General features: G+C 46.6%; 1 protein-coding gene across 1 annotated transcript in view; it reads left to right on the top strand.

Moving 5' to 3' along the window:
• The window catches only part of LOC129853430 (cotranscriptional regulator FAM172A-like), a 363,623-nt gene that overhangs the window by 47,339 nt on the left and 301,008 nt on the right, over positions 1-15,276 (top strand). The window lies entirely within an intron of this gene.

Raw genomic sequence — 15,276 nt, 5'->3', positions numbered from 1 at the left:
CTGCTGTCTTCAATCAAGATCTCAGCGATCACTGCCTCATTGCCTGTATCCGCCACGGGTCCACGGTCAAACGACCACCCCTCATCACTGTCAAACGCTCCCTGAAACACTTCTGCGAGCAGGCCTTTCTAATCGACCTGGCCCGGGTACCCTGGAAGGATATTGACCTCATCCCGTCAGTTGAGGATGCCTGGTCATTCTTTAAAAGTTACTTCCTCACCATATTAGACAAGCATGCTCCGTTAAAAAAATGCAGAACCAAGAACAGATATAGCCCTTGGTTCACTCCAGACCTGACTGCCCTCGACCAGCACAAAAACATCCTGTGGCGAACTGCGATAGCATCGAAGAGCCCCCGTGATATGCAACTGTTCAGGGAAGTCAGGAACCAATACACGCAGTCAGTCAGGAAAGCAAAGGCCAGCTTTTTCAAGCAGAAATTTGCATCCTGTAGCTCTAACTCCAAAAAGTTCTGGGATACTGTAAAGTCCATGGAAAACAAGAGCACCTCCTCCCAGCTGCCCACTGCACTGAGGCTAGATAACACGGTCACCACTGATAAGTCCGTGATAATCGAAAACTTCAACAAACATTTCTCAATGGCTGGCCATGCCTTCCACCTGGCGACTCCAACCTTGGCCAGCAGCCCCGCCCGGCCCGCTGCTACTCGCCCAAGCGTCCCCAGCTTCTCCTTTACCCATATCCAGATAGCAGATGTTCTGAAAGAGCTGGAAAACCTGGACCCATACAAATCAGCTGGGCTTGACAATCTGGACCCCCTATTTCTGAAACTGTCCGCCGCCATTGTCGCACCCCCTATTACCAGCCTGTTCAACCTCTCCTTCGTATCATCTGAGATCCCCAAGGATTGGAAAGCTGCCGCTGTCATTCCCCTCTTCAAAGGGGGAGACACCCTGGACCCAAACTGTTACAGACCTATATCCATCCTGCCCTGCCTAGCTAAGGTCTTCGAAAGCCAAGTCAACAAACAGATCACTGACCATCTCGAATCCCACCGTACCTTCTCCGCTGTGCAATCCGGTTTCCGAGCCGGTCACGGGTGCACCTCAGCCACGCTCAAGGTACTAAACGATATCATAACCGCCATCGATAAAAGACATTACTGTGCAGCCGTCTTCATCGACCTGGCCAAGGCTTTCGACTCTGTCAATCACCATATTCTTATCGGCAGACTCAATAGCCTCGGTTTTTCTAATGACTGCCTTGCCTGGTTCACCAACTACTTTGCAGACAGAGTTCAGTGTGTCAAATCGGAGGGCATGTTGTCCGGTCCTCTGGCAGTCTCTATGGGGGTACCACAGGGTTCAATTCTCGGGCCGACTCTTTTCTCTGTATACATTAATGATGTTGCTCTTGCTGCGGGCGATTCCCTGATCCACCTCTACGCAGACGACACCATTCTGTATACTTCCGGCCCTTCCCTGGACACTGTGCTATCTAACCTCCAAACGAGCTTCAATGCCATACAACACTCCTTCCGTGGCCTCCAACTGCTCTTAAATGCTAGTAAAACCAAATGCATGCTTTTCAACCGTTCGCTGCCTGCACCCGCACGCCCGACTAGCATCACCACCCTGGACGGTTCCGACCTAGAATATGTGGACATCTATAAGTACCTAGGTGTCTGGCTAGACTGCAAACTCTCCTTCCAGACTCATATCAAACATCTCCAATCCAAAATCAAATCTAGAGTCGGCTTTCTATTCCGGAACAAAGCCTCCTTCACTCACGCCGCTAAACTTACCCTAGTAAAACTGACTATCCTACAGATCCTCGACTTCGGCGATGTCATCTACAAAATAGCTTCCAATACTCTAGCAAACTGGATGCAGTTTATCACAGTGCCATCCGTTTTGTTACTAAAGCACCTTATACGACCCACCACTGCGACCTGTATGCCCTAGTCGGCTGGCCCTCGCTACATGTTCTTCGTCAGACCCACTGGCTCCAGGTCATCTACAAGGCTATGCTAGGTAAAGTGCCGCCTTATCTCAGTTCACTGGTCACGATGGCTACACCCACCCGTAGCACGCGCTCCAGCAGGTGTATCTCACTGATCATCCCTAAAGCCAAAACCTCATTTGGACGCCTTTCCTTCCAGTTCTCTGCTGCCTGCGACTGGAACGAATTGCAAAAATCTCTGAAGTTGGAGACTTTTATCTCCCTCAACAACTTTAAAAATCTGCTATCCGAGCAGCTAACCGATCGCTGCAGCTGTACATAGTCCATCTGTAAACTACCCACCCAATTTACCTACCTCACCCCCATACTGCTTTTATTTATTTACTTTTCTGCTCTTTTGCACACCAGTATCTCTTCTTGCACATGATCATCTGATGATTTATCACTCCAGTGTTAATCTGCTAAATTGTAATTATTCGATTTATTGCCTACCTCATGCCTTTTGCACACATTGTATATAGATTCTCTTTTTCCTACCATGTTATTGACGTGTTTATTGTTTACTCCATGTGTAACTCTGTGTTGTTGTCTGTTCACACTGCTATGCTTTATCTTGGCCAGGTCGCAGTTGCAAATGAGAACTTGTTCTCAACTAGCCTACCTGGTTAAATAAAGGTGAAAAAAAAAAAAAAAAATAAAAAAAAAAATAGGGTTATGTTTGGGCGTTGTTACCTATGGTAACCTGGTTGTGTTAGGGCGTTGTTACCTATGGTAACCTGGTTGTGTTAGGGCGTTGTTACCTATGGTAACCGGGTTAGTTAGGGTTGTGTTAGGGCGTTGTTACCTATGGTAACCTGGTTGTGTTAGGGCGTTGTTACCTATGGTAACCAGGTTGTGTTAGGGCGTTGTTACCTATGGTAACCTGGTTGTGTTAGGGCGTTGTTACCTATGGTAACCTGGTTGTGTTAGGGCGTTGTTACCTATGGTAACCGGGTTAGTTAGGGTTGTGTTAGGGCGTTGTTACCTATGGTAACCGGGTTAGTTAGGGTTGTGTTAGGGCGTTGTTACCTATGGTAACCGGGTTAGTTAGGGTTGTGTTAGGGCGTTGTTACCTATGGTAACCGGGTTAGTTAGGGTTGTGTTAGGGCGTTGTTACCTATGGTAACCGGGTTAGTTAGGGTTGTGTTAGGGCGTTGTTACCTATGGTAACCGGGTTAGTTAGGGTTGTGTTAGGGCGTTGTTACCTATGGTAACCGGGTTAGTTAGGGTTGTGTTAGGGCGTTGTTACCTATGGTAACCGGGTTAGTTAGGGTTGTGTTAGGGCGTTGTTACCTATGGTAACCTGGTTAGTTTGGGTTGTGTTAGGGTGCTGTTACCTATGGTAACCGGGTTAGTTAGGGTTGTGTTAGGGCGTTGTTACCTATGGTAACCGGGTTAGTTAGGGTTGTGTTAGGGCGTTGTTACCTATGGTAACCGGGTTAGTTTGGGTTGTGTTAGGGTGCTGTTACCCATGGTAACCGGGTTGTGTTAGGGCGTTGTTACCTATGGTAACCTGGTTGTGTTAGGGCGTTGTTACCTATGGTAACCTGGTTGTGTTAGGGCGTTGTTACCCATGGTAACCAGGTTGTGTTAGGGCGTTGTTACCTATGGTAACCTGGTTGTGTTAGGGCGTTGTTACCTATGGTAACCTGGTTAGTTTGGGTTATGTTTGGGCGTTGTTACCTATGGTAACCTGGTTGTGTTAGGGCGTTGTTACCTATGGCAACCTGGTTGGTTAGGGTTGTGTTAGGGCGTTGTTACCTATGGTAACCTGGTTAGTTTGGGTTGTGTTAGGGTGTTGTTACCTATGGTAACCTGGTTGTGTTAGGGCGTTGTTACCTATGGTAACCTGGTTGTGTTAGGGCGTTGTTACCTATGGTAACCTGGTTGTGTTAGGGCGTTGTTACCTATGGTAACCAGGTTGTGTTAGGGCGTTGTTACCTATGGTAACCTGGTTGTGTTAGGGCGTTGTTACCTATGGTAACCTGGTTAGTTTGGGTTATGTTTGGGCGTTGTTACCTATGGTAACCTGGTTGTGTTAGGGCGTTGTTACCTATGGCAACCTGGTTGGTTAGGGTTGTGTCAACAAAGCTGTCCTGTACTGTAGGTTGGCCGTGGCTTTTTAGAGGGGCAACATTTTACACCAAGCATAGGCTGTGTTGTGGGTGCCTGTGTGTGTGTGTGATTATAATTCTGTGTTGTTTCTGTGTTGTATGTCTTTGTTGCTTTATGATTTCTGTGAATATGTCATCATTATAAAACTGTTATTGTGAGAAGATGTAGGCTTATAACCTGTTTCTATGCATGCATCTCTCCTCTCTTCTCCCTCTCCCCTCTCCCTTCTCCCCTCTCTCCTCCTCTCTCCTCCTCTCTCCCCTTTCTCCCTTCTCTCTCTCAGATCTGGTTGGTTATGCTTGTGTCTACAAAGTTGTCTTGTTTTCTCTCTCGCCCCCTCTTTCTTGGAGAGTCTTGCAAGGCATTCCAGCTCTGCACCCCTTCAGGAGTGTGTTCCCCAGAGACACCCAGGGTTTTGGGATAGGGGCAGGGTAGGGGCGGGGGTGTTGGAAGCAGTATGTTGTTGTTATGATGTAAGGTATTGATAAAAGGCCTTTAGGAGTCAACCAGGTCTAAGGGGCTGGGGAAGCTTTCGGAACACCTCAACTCTCCTATTTCACTCACTTCTCTCTACAACAGAAGAGGTATCCTATTGTTTTGTTAGCTGTCTCCCCAATAAAGAAACCTGATTTTGGCTGGCACATTCCTCCAAAGACTCACATTCATAATGTGTAAACCCAGGTGGAGTTGCAGCGTTGGCTGTGATGCCAATGTGGTGTGAAGTGTAATTCAGATTCTCATTTCTTCTCCATGTACCCCTGTGTACGGCAGGTCTGTGTTTAGCGCGCCTGAAGCCCCACTCGCCACACTTATTTCTTGCCTTGTATCACTGCTCATTTGTCAACCTGGCCTAGCCTACCTGCCTAATTTCATTGGCCCGCTGTTCAAATTGACTCTCTCTCTCTCGCTCTCCTTCTAAATGTCATAAAAACTTGCACGGCTGAGGCTGGCGGCTAAGTCCCTTTCCTGGCGCGACTGGATCAGAAATGTGTGTGGAAGCGTATGTTTGTGTGTGTGTGTGTGTGTGTGTGTGTGTGTGTGTTACAGTACGAATGGTTATTATTACATTTGCCGGGAGAGTTGCTTTCCTCCGACGCAAATTGACAGGCGAGATATAGAAAAAGCTGAGTGTGTAGCCGTGTCCATTCATCATGGTAAAACAAAGAGCCGAATCCTTACGCCTTGACACATACCCATCATGGCATTTACAGGAAGTCTTTCCATTCTAAGCTGGAGGCCTAGTTAGTAGTAGCCGCTGCTGTTGGTCCTCCGGATGAAGACAGGCAGACAGGCAGACAGTGCTCTGCTATCGCTAGACTTTACAAGGAGATGTTGATCTCAGTCTCTTCTGATCTCCGGTGGGCTGACGTATCACACAGACTGCAAGGAGATGAAGTAGAACCTCTTCACACTGCAAACTCATCCTTTCCTTTCCTCCTCATCCTCTCCTCTCTCATTTTCCCTCCTTCCTGTCTGGCCACTTGTCTGGAAGGCTGCTCTCCTCTGTTGGAGCTGTACAGCCACAGAGTGCTGCTGTAGTGTGTACAGGATATTGAACAGCAGAGTGTGTACTGTCTGAGAAGAGCTAAGGCTAACGTGTAGGTAGAACTCATCTAGGGGCTTAGATGTTCTCCTCTCCTTGGGCGGCCATGACAGGGACAGAATGGGGTTAGGCTATAATAAACTGTTTTACAACTATTATTTATTTATTTAGCCTACAACAGCAATTCAGTGCAGATGTGCATGGCGGGAGAGAAATAATTCATTTCACCCCACTTAAAAATTCCCCCACATCTGCCTGTGTTACCCCTTTTGGCCTTTCCTATGTGCACTAGGTGATGCAGAGGATCTGGCCAGTCTAAACCCTGCAGTCAACACTCTGATGGAGACAAAGGGAGGAGCCCTTAGCCATTCAACACCACACACACGCACGCTCGCAAACACACACCACACACACACGCACGCTCGCAAACACACACCACACACACACGCACGCTCGCAAACACACACCACACACGCACGCTCGCAAACACACACCACACACTGCCGTACTGCCGGCAGAGGGGGGAATTCACACCATGTACGTGTCAGCGGTGAAACCCCACTCTTCATTCCTCTCCACCCTCCTTTGAAGACACACTTATGCTCGGCCTCATTGTCCAATGGGATCTGTTCTGGCAGCCGGGGATTGTGGGAAAATGAACTGATTGAGCTGGTTAATCAGACCCCAGATACCCTCCTCCCCCTGACTGGGTGAAGCCCTCCCCCTGACTGGGTGAAGCCCTGACTGGGTGAAGCCCTGACTGGGTGAAGCCCTGACAGGGTGAAGCCCTCCCCCTGACTGGGTGAAGCCCTCCCCCTGACTGGGTGAAGCCCTGACTGGGTGAAGCCCTGACTGGGTGAAGCCCTCCCCCTGACTGGGTGAAGCCCTGACTGGGTGAAGCCCTCCCCCTGACTGGGTGAAGCCCTGACTGGGTGAAGCCCTCCCCCTGACTGGGTGAAGCCCTGACTGGGTGAAGCCCTGACTGGGTGAAGCCCTGACTGGGTGAAGCCCTCCCCCTAACTGGGTGAAGCCTTGACTGGGTGAAGCCCTGACTGGGTGAAGCCCTCCCCCTGACTGGGTGAAGCCCTCCCCCTGACTGGGTGAAGCCCTGACTGGGTGAAGCCCTGACTGGGTGAAGCCCTGACTGGGTGAAGCCCTGACAGGGTGAAGCCCTCCCCCTGACTGGGTGAAGCCCTGACTGGGTGAAGCCCTCCCCCTAACTGGGTGAAGCCCTCCCCCTAACTGGGTGAAGGTGTAGAGGGCAACCGGCCCTCTCCACCTTCCCTAATCAAAACACACTTATCTGTGTGACGCCAACCTATAGGCTATATCAGTAGCCACAGTGATAACCAAAGTAACTGTAGCTTACGCCATGATAATAAGTACGCTATATGCCTGTCTATGACAAGCTATCACACTATCCCCAAAACAACTAAATAAGCAATGCCCAGAGTGTATGGTGTCCCTACACCTACTTCTTACAACTATACCTACCTATGTATGACTGCTGAGCAGGCTATGCCAGTGCCTTTCCAAAGATATTTTATGCATGTGTACACTATGCAGTTCACACACACACACACACATGCTCCAGTCACACCACCCTCCCTCACACTCGGCACGGTTGTTGCAGGTGGTGTGGAAGTGGAGCTATATTTGTAAAGTGACAGGCGAGGGGAGCCCACTCCAGCACAGGCAGAGTGGGGAGGGGAGGGGAGAGGTAATGGGCTGACAGCTCCACTGCAGGGAGAGGCCCTCTTAATGACAGCTTATTCCTTCATGATTTCAATTGTTGACAGTGGACAGGTCTGCTTGTTGCATCATGGCAGCTGTGTCATTACCTTCTGGCCCTGTCAAGGCTGCATTTTGACACTGGGAGGGAGAGTGAGAGGAAGGTAGGAATGATGACAACCGAGAGAATGAGAAAAATGGAAACAAAGAATAGGATGGGTAGAAGATGGGCAGGATGTGGGTAGTATGTGGGCAGGATGTGGGTAGTATGTGGGTAGTATGTGGGCAGGATGTGGGTAGTATGTGGGCAGGAGGTGGGTAGTATGTGGGCAGGATGTGGGTAGTATGTGGGCAGGATGTGGGTAGTATGTGGGCAGGATGTGGGTAGTATGTGGGCAGGAGGTGGGTAGTATGTGGGCAGGATGTGGGTAGTATGTGGGCAGGATGTGGGTAGTATGTTGGCAGGGTGTGGGTAGTATGTGGGCAGGATGTGGGTAGTATGTGGGCAGTATGTGGGTAGTATGTGGGCAGTATGTGGGCAGGAGGTGGGTAGTATGTGGGCAGGAGGTGGGTAGTATGTGGGCAGGATGTGGGTAGTATGTGGGCAGGATGTGGGTAGTATGTGGGCAGGATGTGGGTAGTATATGGGCAGGATGTGGGTAGTATGTGGGCAGGATGTGGGTAGTATGTGGGCAGCATGTGGGCAGCATGTGGGCAGGATGTGGGTAGTATGTGGGCAGGATGTGGGTAGTATGTGGGTAGGAGGTGGGTGGTATGTGGGCAGGATGTGGGTAGTGAGTGGGCAGGAGGTGGGTAGTATGTGGGTAGTATGTGGGCAGGATGTGGGCAGGATGTGGGTAGTATGTAGGCAGGAGGTGGGTAGTATGTGGGCAGGATGTGGGTAGTATGTGGGCAGGATGTGGGTAGTATGTGGGCAGGAGGTGGGTAGTATGTGGGTAGTATGTGGGTAGTATGTGGGCAGGATGTGGGTAGTATGTGGGCAGGATGTGGGTAGTATGTGGGCAGGATGTGGGTACTATGTGGGCAGGATGTGGGTAGTATGTGGGCAGGATGTGGGTAGTATGTGGGCAGGATGTAGGTAGTATGTGGGCAGGATGTGGGCAGGATGTGGGCAGTATGTGGGCAGGATGTGGGCAGTATGTGGGCAGGATGTGGGTAGTATGTGGGCAGGATGTGGGTAGTATGTGGGTAGTATGTGGGCAGGATGTGGGTAGTATGTGGGCAGGAGGTGGGCAGGAGGTGGGTAGTATGTGGGCAGTATGTGGGCAGTATGTGGGCAGGATGTGGGTAGTATGTGGGTAGTATGTGGGTAGTATGTGGGTATGGTGTGGGCAGTATGTGGGCAGTATGTGGGCAGGATGTGGGTAGTATGTGGGCAGGATGTGGGCAGGATGTGGGTAGTATGTGGGCAGGATGTGGGTAGTATGTGGGCAGGATGTGGGTAGTATGTGGGCAGGATGTAGGTGGTATGTGGGCAGGATGTGGGCAGGATGTGGGCAGTATGTGGGCAGTATGTGGGCAGGATGTGGGCAGTATGTGGGCAGGATGTGGGTAGTATGTGGGCAGGATGTGGGTAGTATGTGGGTAGTATGTGGGCAGGATGTGGGTAGTATGTGGGCAGGATGTGGGTAGTATGTGGGCAGTATGTGGGCAGGATGTGGGCAGTATGTGGGCAGGATGTGGGCAGTATGTGGGCAGTATGTGGGCAGGATGTGGGTAGTATGTGGGCAGGATGTGGGTAGTATGTGGGCTGTATGTGGGTAGTATGTGGGCAGGATGTGTTTAGTTGTGCTGGGTTCTAGTTACCTGGTATTGTGAGAGGATCCAGAAGATTGGTGCATTGCACAAACACTGTTGTCATTCATGGATGAAGGGGATAGGACATGTCTGCAATATTCAGGAGAACATGCAACAAGGTATAAGCACACACACACATACCACTCTAAGCTTGCTGGTAGGCTACTTACAGTATGTAGGTCTCCCGTACAGACAGATGGACGGATGCAGTGTTTCTGCTGCAGTCATTTAACTGTGGACTTGCGCCACTGACCAAAATATGAAACATTCAAAAATATTTCTGTCGAGGTGCACTTTGAAGATGCTAGTTACCTGGTATTGTGTCCACATTTACTTTTCATCTGCAAACAAAACCAGCAATGAATAGAACAATCTTGATAACCTCATAGTAGAATAGTTGACCTATTTACCTAGTCAGCTTGTTGTTGTGTGTTCCATGCAAGATACATATTATTCTCTAGGCACATTCAAGTTATGAGTGTCATATGGAGGGAAAACTGCATTCTGACAAGTAGTCAATGCACAACAATTCTTGCAATTGCAGGGAAAACAGCAGTTTTAATGGCCTTTGTTAAAAAAGAGGACGATCCCAGCTTTCCAATCCTACTTTATTTACCAACTCCTAAATATGTGCCAACTGCACCATTTTAAACCCAGAGTTTTTAGCAGCATCATGGGTAAGCATGTTAAGCTCCACCATTTGCCGTGAGTGCAAAGGGGAGAGTGGGGCTAAATGTAACATAAGTCAATTGTAGCGTAACTTGGGGTAAAACGCCACCCTACCTCAAAATAATTTTTAGGGAGTGACTTAAAAAATTGTGATAAAACAGATTACATTTTTAGTTGAGCAAGAATAGTAGCAACCAGGGAAAGTGTTGGGGGTGAAAAGGGTGACATGAAGTGGTTTCTGTGAGAAGTGGATGCAGGGGAAAATACCCTGGGTGGCGGGTTACCCTAACAGGCAGACCTACATTATATTCCCTGTGTTTATGCATGTTTCTTTGGGACATACCATTTATCAATAGGATGCTAACTAGTTAAAAGATGACATGTGGGAGCTGCAGTGCCTTCAGAAAGTATTCAACCCCTTGACTTTTTCCATATGTTGTTGTGTTACTTCCTGAAGTTAAAATGGATTAAATCTAGTGTTTTGTCACTGGCCCACAATACCCCATAATCTCAAAGTGGAATTATGTTTATTTTTTTATTCATGTTATTTTATTCTTTAAAAATGAAAAGGTGAATCAATAAGTATTCAACCCCATTGTTATGGCAAGCCTAAATACATTCAGGAATATATATTTTTTAAACAATTCACCTAATAAGTTGCATGGACTCACTCTGTGTTCAACAACAGTGTTTAACATGATTTTTTTTATGACTACCTCATCTCTGTACCCCAGACACACAATTATCTGGAAGTCGAGCAGTGAATTTCAAACACAGATTCAACCACAAAGACCTGGGAGGTGTTCCAATGCCTCACAAAGAAGGGCACCTATTGATAGAAAGGAAAGCACTCAGAGATTTCACCAATGGTGACGTTAAAACAGTTACAGAGTTTAATGACTGTGATAGGAGAAAACTGAATGATGTATCAACAACATTGTAGTTACTCCACCATACCAACCTACTGTAAATGACAGAGTGAAGAGAAGGAAGCCTGTACACAATTAAACATATTCCAAAACCCCCCACTGCAGCAAATTCTTCCAAAGGAAACCTGGATTCCCCTGGTCGCTCTCTCTCTATCTCTCTCTCTCTCTCTCTCTGTCTCTATCTCTCTCTCTCAATCTCTCTCTCTCTCTCTTAACATTGCCAAAGCAAGTGAAGTAGATAATAAACAAAAGTGAAATAAACAATAAAAATGAAAAGTAAACATTACACTCACATAAGTTACAAAAGAATAAAGACATTTCAAATGTCATATTATATCTATATACACTGTTGTAACGATGTGCATATATTTAAAGTACAAAAGGGAAAATCAATAAACATAAATATGGGTTGTATTTACAATGGTGTTTGTTCTTCACTGGTTGCCCTTTTATTGTGGCAACAGGTCACACATCTTGCTGTTGTGATGCACACTGTGGTATTTCACCCAGTAGATATGGGAGTTTATCAAAATGTGGTTTGTTTTCTAGTACTTTGTGGATCTTTGTGATCTGAGGGAAATATTTGGAGGTTAGGAAAGTGCATCTCAGTTTCCACCTATTTTTGTCTCTCTTTGTGGGCAGTGTGCACATAGCCTGTCTTCTGTTGAGAGCCAGGTCTGCCTACGGCGGTCTTTCTCAATAGCAGGGCTATACTCACTGAGTCTGTACGTAGTCAAAGCTTTCCTTAAGTTTGGGTCAGTCACAGTGGTCAGGTATTCTAACAGTGTGTACTCTCTGTTTAGGGCCAAATAGCATTCTAGTTTGCTCTGATTTTTTTGTTAGTTATTTCCAATGTGTCAAGTAATTATCTTTTTTCTCATGGTTTGGTCTAATTGTTTTGCTGTACTGGGGTTCTGTGGGGTCTGTTTGTGTTTGTGAACAGAGCCCCAGAACCAGCTTGCTTAGTGGACTCTTCTCCAGGTTCATTTCTCTGTAGGTGATGACTTTGTTATGGAAGGTTTAGGAATCGCTTCCTTTTAGGGGGTTGTAGAATTTTACGGCTCTTTTCTGGATTTTGATAATTAGCGGGTATCAGCCTAATTCTGCTCTGCATGCATTATTTGGTGTTTTACATTGTACACAGAGGATATTTTTGCAGAATTCTGCATGCGTAGTCTCAATTTGGTGTTTGTCCCATTTTGTGAAGTCTTGGTTGGTGAGCGGATCCCAGACTACACAACCATAAAGGACAATGGGTTCTATAACTGATTCAGGTATTTTTTTAGCCAGATCTTAATTGGTATGTCTCATTTTATGTTCCTTTTGACGGCATAGAAGCCCTTCTTACCTTGTCTCTCAGCTCGTTCACAGCTTTGTGGAAGTTACCTGTTGTTTAGGCTGATGTTTAGGCCGAGGTATGTATCCTTTTTTGTGTGCTCTAGTGCAACGGTGTCTAGATGGAATTTGTATTTGTGGTCCTGGCAACTGGACCTTTTTTCTAACACCATTATTTTTGTCTTACTGAGATTTACTGTCAGGGCCCAGGTCTGGCAGAATCTGTGCAGAAGATCTAGGTGTTGCTGTAGGCCCTCCGTGGTTGGTGACAGAAGCACCAGATCATCAGCAAACAGTAGACATTTGACTTCAGATTCTAGTAGGCTGAGGCCGGGTGCTGCAGACTCTTCTAGTGCCCTCACCAATTCGGTGATATATGTTGAAGAGGGTGGGGGTTAAGCTGCATCCCTGTCTCACCCCACGGCCCTGTGGAAAGAAATGTGTGTGTTTTTTGCCAATTTTAACCGCACACTTGTTGTTAGTGTACATGGATTTTATAATGTCATATGTTTTCCCCCCAACACCACTTTCCATCTGGCAGATGGCAGACCTTCATAACAAATGGAGTCCAAGGCTTTTTTGAAATCAACAAAGCATGATAAAACTGCCTTTATTTTGGTTTGTTTGTTTTTCAATGGGGTGCGCAGGGTGAATACGTGCTCTGTCGTATGGTAATTAGGTAAAAAGCCAATTTGACATTTGCTCAGTACATTGTTTTCACTTAGGAAATGTAAGAGTCTGTTGTTACTGATAATGCAGTGGTTTTTCCCAAGGTTGTTGTTGACGAATATCCCACAGTAGTTATTGTGGTCAAATTTGTCTCCACTTTTGTGGATTGGGGTGGTTTGTCCTTGGTTCTAAATATTGGGGAGGATGCCAGAGCTGAGGATGATGTTAAAGAGTTTAAATATAGCCAATTGGAATTTGTGGTCTGTGTATTTTTAATAATTTCATTGAGGATACCTTCAACACCACAGGCCTTTTTGGGTTGGTGTGTTTGTTTTTTTATCCTGTAGTTCATTCAATGTATTTGGAGAATCCAGTGAGTTCTGGTAGTTTTTAATAGTTGATTCTAAGATTTGTATTTGATCATGTATGTTTTTGCTGTTTGTTCTTTGTTATAGGGCCAAAACGATTGGAGAAGTGGTTTAACCATACAGCTCCATTTTGGATAGATAACTCTTCGTGTTGTTGTTTGTTTAGTGTTTCCAATTTTCCCAGAATTGGTTAGAGTCTATGGATTCTTCAATTATATTGCGCTGATTTCTGTCGTACTGTTCCTTCTTTTTCCGTAGTGTATTTCTGTATTATTTTAGTGATTCACCATAGTGAAGGCATTGGCTTAGGTTTTCTGCATCTCATTGTAGTTGGTTGAATGGGTTTCTCAATTTCTTTCTTAGGTTTTTGCATTGTTCATCAAACCATTGGTCATTGCTGTTAATTTTCTCAGGTTTTGTTTATTGAAATGTTTACATTTGATAGGGAAGCTGAGAGGTCAAGTATACTGTTTAAGTTTTCTACTGCCAAGTTTACACCTTCACTATTACAGTGGGACGTTTTGTCCAGGAAGTGGTTCAAAAGGGATTGAATTTGTTGTTGCCTAATTTTTGGTAGGTTTCCACACTACATTCCTTCCATCTATAGAATATCTTAATATTATTCAGTTCCTTTGGTTTTGATGCCTCATGATTGAGTATTGCTCTGTTCAAGTAGACTGTGATTTTGCTGTGATCTGATAAAGGTGTCAGTGGGCTGACTGTGAACACTCTGAGAGACTCTGGGTTGAGGTCAGTGATAAAGTAGTCTACAGTACTATTGCCAAGAGATGAGCTATAGGTGTACTTACCATAGGAGTCCCCTCAAAGCCTACCATTGACTATATACATACCCAGCGTGCGACAGAGCTGCAGGAGTTGTGACCCGTTTTTGTTGGTTATGTTGTTGTAGTTGTGCCTAGGGGGGCATATGGGGAAGGGAATGCTGTCACCTCCAGGCAGGTGTTTGTCTCCCTGTGTGCTGACGGTGTCAGGTTATTGTCCTGTTCTGTCATTTAGGTCGCCACAGACTAGTACCTTTGTCCATGGACCTGGAAATGATTGATTCCCCCTCCTGGATGGAGAAGCTGTCTTCATTAAAGTATGGGGATTCTAGTGGGAGGATAAAGGTAGCACACAAGAGGACATGCTTCTCTGTTAAGATAATTTTCTTTTGAATATCTAGCCAAATGTAAAAGGTTATTGTTTTGATTATTTTAATAGAGTGAGTTAGGATTGCTCTATACCAAATGAGCATGTGTGTGTCTCCCCCTTTCCAATCCATATATTTTCCACAAATTTGCTTTCTTTTTCTGTCTGTTTGCTTTTGAATGTTTATTTGACCCCCCCACCTCTAGCCCCCCCCGCCTATCCCCTCACCCGGTCCCCTTAGCATGCCCCCCTTTCTCCCTGCAGTGCCCCTCTCCCCCTCTATCTCAAAAACCCTTTTAAGTCAACCCCGCACTCTCCACTGCTCCACACACACACACACACACACACACACACACACACACACACACACACACACACACACACACACACACACACACACACACACACACACACACACACACACACACACTATTGTACAGCTAACCTTGTGGGCGGACACAATTCAGTCCCATTCAAAATCCTATTTTCCCTACCCCGTACTCTTTCCCTAACCTTAAACCTGACCCTAACCTTAACCCCCAAAACTAACTTTAACCCTAAAACTAACCCCAGCTACTAACCCTAAACCTAATTCTAACACTAATTCTAACCTTAACCCTAAACCCCTAGAAATAGCATCTGACCTTGTGGGGACCAGTTGGTCAAATGTTCGTTCTTGTGGGGTCTTCAGTAAGAAAGAGAAAGCCTGAAAAAAACGAGCAACTGCATTTCATAAAAAATTTAGTATTTAATAAAAAATAAGATATATATCCACCTCCCTCCCTCCCTCCCTCCAAACCCCCCCTCCCTCCCTCCCTCCCTCCCTACAACCCCCCCTCCCTCCAACCCCCCCATCCCTCCCTCCCTCCAACCCCCCCTCCCTCCAACCCCCCCCCTCCCTCCCTCCCCCCTCCCTGTTCTTGTTAGTCAGTTAGGCTTGGCACTAGAGACTTGCTGGGAAAAAGAGTGGGTGTGGTGTTTTCAAAAG

Source organism: Salvelinus fontinalis, chromosome 4, assembly GCF_029448725.1.
Source record: "Salvelinus fontinalis isolate EN_2023a chromosome 4, ASM2944872v1, whole genome shotgun sequence".
In the NCBI taxonomy this organism is placed as follows: domain Eukaryota; kingdom Metazoa; phylum Chordata; class Actinopteri; order Salmoniformes; family Salmonidae; genus Salvelinus; species Salvelinus fontinalis.
Note: the sequence above shows the minus strand (reverse complement) of the source record. Positions and strands in the feature narration are given on the sequence as shown.